Raw genomic sequence first — 5,983 nt, 5'->3', positions numbered from 1 at the left:
CTTCTGAGAAAACCATTTGCAGCAAATGGTCTACGGGGATGATGGTAGGGGCAACTAGATCCAGTAGAGGCTAAGAGCCATGCTCCTCACATTGCCTCCAGCTGAATCAGTCCCTGAACCCACCCATCAGTAGCCCAAGTCAAACAAGAGACTCACACTGTTGCTGTGGTAAGCACACCCATCTGCAAATTGTACCATCTCTCAGAGACCCCTGCATTATCATAGGGCCTCTAAGGGATGCGTCCAATGGCTAATGCAGAAGCTTGAAGGAGCCATTGCCTCCCATTGCTTGGTGTTGGAATACTTGCGAGGACATGGGGGCCAATCACACAATGAGGGTCCAGAACAGGGCTTTTGATCCAGGCTTCCAGCAACTTGCTACCAACATTGTAAATCAACACTGTCAGTTATCTCCTCGTGTGCCTTGCCAGGCCAAATCTTATACTCAGATACACACAGAAGACTTATGCTCCATTGACTTGCATGCTGACACATTGCACTTTTGAATATTTAAAACAATACATTTTTTCACATAACCTAAGACCTTGTTAAAAAGAGCAGAAAGTCGTGTCTTTGCTTCTATAGTCCTCAGGGGAACAAAAATAAAATAAAGTAACATATTCCAAGGAATTTGGGAAGTCTGTGCCAGTGAGCCCAGGTATTACAAGACCCATGAGAAGAAAAATACACAGTTTCTGATTCTGCCTTCTTACTCACCAGGGCAGTACTGTAGCTCTCCAGAAAACCTTCGCTGCTGGGAAGCAGCAGTCAAATACTTTGGACTAACATGTGCTCTGCCTGAAGGTTTCCTAGGCTAAGGGCACAATCCTACCCTGCACTGGAACAGGCAAGCCAAGAGGCTTGGCCTGTATCCCGCCTAGGATAGGGGCCCAAGGTGGCTCAGCCAGAGGCAAGAGGAAACTTTTCCCCTTACCTCCAGATAAGGCACCTTTTCCCCATGGGTCTCCTTGAACTTGTGGCACAGGTCCAAGGAAAGCAGAGTGGCTTGAAGCTGCTCCGAGTTCCCCGGGACAAGGGCTAGGATCCAGCATAAGTGCAACATCCCAGCCCCGCTCCCTGCTGACACGCCCCTGGGGCCGCCCACCCTCCTCCCGCCATGGCGCCCTCCTTCCTCCTCCCTGGCCACCCCAAAGCTTGCATTGGCCCAGCTGGGCCAACACAAGCCTCAGCGAGGAAGCAGACGCGGAGGCTTATGTCAGCCTCTGCAGTCTGGAGCTCCTCTGAGTGCCAGCCCGGCTTCCTTCCGAGGAGGTGCAAACATGCCTTATGGCACATTTGCGACCCTCCTGGGCCAGCACACGGGACTTGCGCCGGCCCATGGGTGCCTTTGGATTGCACCCTAAACAGGTAAACACAAAAAATATCAGATACCTGCAAGTCTCAAAATTAGTCCAATCTTTCAGGTGTTGAGATAAACCTGTGGATACAAATTCTGGACTCTCCCCCCTCCTTCCTAACCTCAAAGCCCAATGCTGCCATTGTCTCCAAACCCAGTCTGTCCCTTTTGCTTCCAGCCCTAGATCACAGTTCGCCTAATCCTATCCACCAACTACAAAGTATGGTGTATGCGAAAAAAGATCTCTTAGGTTCTAAATATGGATAAAGCAATATTTGCATAAAGTTGAGTAACTTGCAGCCAAACATGGGCAAGCCCATTGTGACTTGACTCAAGTTGAGTCGCAGGTCACCCCCTTTGACTAGACCTGAAAATAAGTCCTAATAGGTGAACTTTCTGAGTCGCCCAGAGTGGTTTCGCAACTCAAAAAGTCTCAAGTCCTCCCCTTTAAAAACTCAGCCGCAGCTCTGCAGAAAAAATGGGGCTGCTACTGGGCTGTGTGTGCATTTCAGAGTTCCCTTTAAACACTCCCGTGCTGTCCCCACCCGTCCCATCTAAGGCAGCAGTGCAGAATGCGTTGATCCATTACCTTCTCCCATATGATCCCACCCCAGCTGCAATGAAACTCACTCCCTTCACATCATGGGCATGGCAGGGAGGGAGCGAGGAAACATCCCAGCTTGGCAAGGTTGGAGGGGATAGGTGTGGATGGGGGAAAGCCCACAGGTATGTCCCTGTGAGCTTAGCCACAGCACAGGCAGGCTGAATCAAGGGAGGCTGGAGAGAAACATGCTGCTCAGACACAGACAGTTTCAGGCATGTTTCTGGAAGAAAGGAGGGGTGTTCTGGGGGGAGGGGGAGTACCAACTATCCATCCAGGCAGGTGCCCAATAAAACCAGACTAACTGCCTAACAACCTGGACATGAGAGAACCCTCTGCATGTCGGGCAGGCAGCACACAATCAGGAATAACACACCTAACCTGCTTCACCTAACTGTAAGCTGCCTGGACAGTATGTGTTGCACTGCTCAGAGACATACCTGGCCTGTACTGTGGACTGGAGGTGTCAGAGGGTTTGCTTGACACACTCTAGCACTCTCCTCCACCCCCACAATCAGCAGCAGCAGGGAAGGCACTTGCTTGCTTGATTGCTTGCCTGCCACCAGCATGGCCAGACTGGCTGGCTGGCTGGCAACACCAGGAGGAGCGCCATGGACCTCATCAGGCAGACTGAATCAAGGGAAGCAGGCTGGAAGACAACATGGACAGTCAGCAGATGCAGCCACATGTATGCAGAGAATATGTAGAGAATGGTTTCATTTTTTCATAGATTTTGCAGATTTTGTGTTTTTGCAAAATGCGTTTAAAAAATGTGTTTTCATTCTGTTATCACCAAAAAAAAACCCACCTCTATTCATAGAACAATGCTGCTTTTTTTTTTTTTTAGCATTTCTTCAAACAAAGGAATAATGGCCTATGGGTTTGAAATAATTGGAGAACAGGCTGTTACAGGCTAATGAATGTGTAACCGGGAAGGCAGTGGGACTTGCAAAATAATCTTTGTCACAAGAACAAGAGAGTTACATTTACATCCCTGTAGAGTCCAAGGGGGGCAGTGGGGGCATCAACCCTGCTGACGTAAGTTTCATCTACATTTTCCTACGCTGCCCAACTGGGGAAGTGCCCACAGAAAATGAGTGTCAGAGCATCAGTTGAGGGCATTGTCTGCACCCTGGTCCTCCTTTACCTAGACTGGTTGGTCTTCTTCCCAGGAGGGGCCTCTCTTACACCTAATAGCTAGGCAGCCCTCCGCAGCTACCCAGTGCTTCTCCCTGCTTGGGACCAGCCAGCCACCCATCTCAGGTGCTGGGCTTTTTATATCCTGGGCTTGCCTCATCAAGGCCTGAGAACCTTCCCCATTACCCAGAGGCCCCCTGTCGTGCTGTGCCTGCTTGGTTGTCTGCAGGCTGTCATTCTCAGTGCTGGCTGGAAATGCTGCCAGCCCATGTTGGATCCAAATCAGTCGGACTTTTGGGCAGCCTGGGGAGGGTGCCAGATCCTGGCAAGTCCAAGACCAGACATCCTGCAGTACTACCTAAAAGTAGACAAAAAAGAGACAGTCTCCAAATTGCATATAATGAAGAAAAGAGTGAGGATTTGCTGTCAAACTTGCTGTCATGCAGCAAGTTCAATCCATTTTTCTGTTAATATGTGTGCCTCCTTGACCACATTTTCAGCTTGGAGTGCATGGGTCTAAAAACACCATGAAGTGAATGTGATTGACAGGCATCACATTATGATTCTACAGTTGACGTGCATTTTTTTCAACATTATCTAATTTATCTGGCATCCGTTCACCTTCTCCTAAGCCCTTCAGCAGATGATGGTGGGTAATAAATACTTTCCACACTAAAATGTTGGCTTGGTTGCTGACATATGAAGTACAGCCACAGTCTTCAAGAGTATGGGAAAGTAACAATGCTGCCTCACAAGCAATTGGTAAGCATTTGTGGTTTTCCTGTTCTTGATCTGATCTATGGATTGCAGATCTAAGGCAGAAGTCTCTGTGTGCATGTGTAAAAATGCTGTGTGTGCAGATGTGCAAGCAAAAGTATCCAGACTTTGGTGTCTTGGCAGGATACCATTACTGTGTCGTAAGGAACATTAGATGTATGTATTAAGGAATATGTCAACTTCTTCCTGTCAAGCCCAGAGGAGTAATATCTAACATGTCATTTGTTGCTCTGACCTCAGATACACCAGAAAATGTTTCAGATAAGGCATGGTTTGTGTCCAATTGTGCCTTTGCAGTTGGCTTTGTGACCACAGCAATGCCATAACATGTTCCCAGTCTGAGGGAAGAGAAACGTCTTCATGGTCTATTACTCGATGTTACTAATTTCTGATGTATGTAAGCCCACAAGGGATCTGAAGAGTGGACCTCAACAGGTGGGAAACCCTGGCCTCTGAGCGGCCCGCTTGGAGGCAGACTGTGCAGCATGGCCTTTCCCAGTTTGAAGAGACACTTGGCCAACAGACTGAGGCAAAGAAGGAAGGCCCATAGCCAGGGAGACAGACCAGGGACAGACTGCACTTGCTCCCGGTGTGGAAGGGATTGTCACTCCCGGATTGGCCTTTTCAGCCACACTAGACGCTGTGCCAGAACCACCTTTCAGAGCGCGATACCATAGTCTTTCGAGACTGAAGGTTGCCAATACTGATACTGATGACCACAGCTGAGAACTGATGAAATGCATGCCTGGACAAGATCTCCAATGTCCTTGCAACCAGAGGAACTCTAATGGTAACTTCAAGAGCTTCTCCATCAATTCTTAGACATTAACCAAGTTAATTTTTTCAGGGCATGTAACAACGGTTAAGACATGCAGATTTCTGTCCATATAAAGGGGATCATGGCTGCTCCTCCTGCTTACCCTCTTTGTTTGTTTAGGCTAGGAGCACATACCAAAAGGCCCTCTGTGTACACCCAGCAAGACCCCCTCCAGCCCCTGCCACTTCTCTCCCAAACACATACCACCCATGTGTGAGGTAAAGAACAATGCCTGACAAACTACCAGAGAGAGTATTGACTTCTGGTGGCTCCCAGGCATCAGTAGCACCACCTCCACTCCCATAAGTAGCAACACCAGTAGCACCACCTCCACGCCCATAAGGCAACCAAGGATTCTCTCTGAAGGGAGCCATAGAAGTCTTTCAGCCTCATGAAATTAGAGGGGGCAGAAGTGTGGAAGATGTGCCCTGCACATCACCTCTCTGTCCTTCCACTTGTCCATTTAGTAGCATGGCCAAGTAGCCCAAGGACTGATTAAGTGGTCAGCTCTTCTCAACTCACAATTTAAAACTACACAATTTAAAAGATTAAGGGTGCAATCCTAACCCCTTATGTCAGTGCTTTCCAGCACTGACATAAGGGCAATGCAGCTCTGAGGTAAGGGAACAAACATTCCCTTACTTTGAGGAGGCCTCCATGAGTGACACCCAACTGCAGGATGCAGCACATGTCCCATTGGCACCGCTATGCCAGTGCTGGAAAGTACTGACATAAGGGGTTAGGATTGCGCCCTGAAAAAGATTATATTTATGAAAGGAAATTAATTCATGGGTTGGGCTGTAGGAAGCTAGAGACTGGAAAAATGAGTAGAAAGGATACATTATACTCCCATAGCATCAAAATTAGAAAGCTGAGGGCCCAATCCTATCCGACTTTCCAGCACTGATGCATCACAATGCAGCCAGAGGTAAGGGAACAAACATTTCCCTTACCTTAAGGAGGCCTCCATGACACACACCCCCCTCACTGCAGGATGCAGCACACACCCTGTTGGCACAGCTGCAACAGCGGTGGAAAATTGGATAGGATTGGGCCTTCAGAAAACTAACTACTCAGTCATACCCATAGATTTACAGCAGTGGAACACTGTCCCGCTGTTGTAAACTGGCTGTTAATGACATGCAGAGTGTGCCACTGGCAGTTATTTTTGAAACATTACCACAAAGTAATTGGCAGCCCACTACCATGGCTGGCAATGTGCTGCAGTGCAAGTAAGCCAGTACGGGAGTGGGCAGTGGGCAGAGAGGGGGACTAATCGTGCATGTAGGTGAGG

The sequence above is a fragment of the Tiliqua scincoides genome, chromosome 5 (assembly GCF_035046505.1).
Source record: "Tiliqua scincoides isolate rTilSci1 chromosome 5, rTilSci1.hap2, whole genome shotgun sequence".
NCBI lineage: Eukaryota > Metazoa > Chordata > Lepidosauria > Squamata > Scincidae > Tiliqua > Tiliqua scincoides.
Note: the sequence above shows the minus strand (reverse complement) of the source record.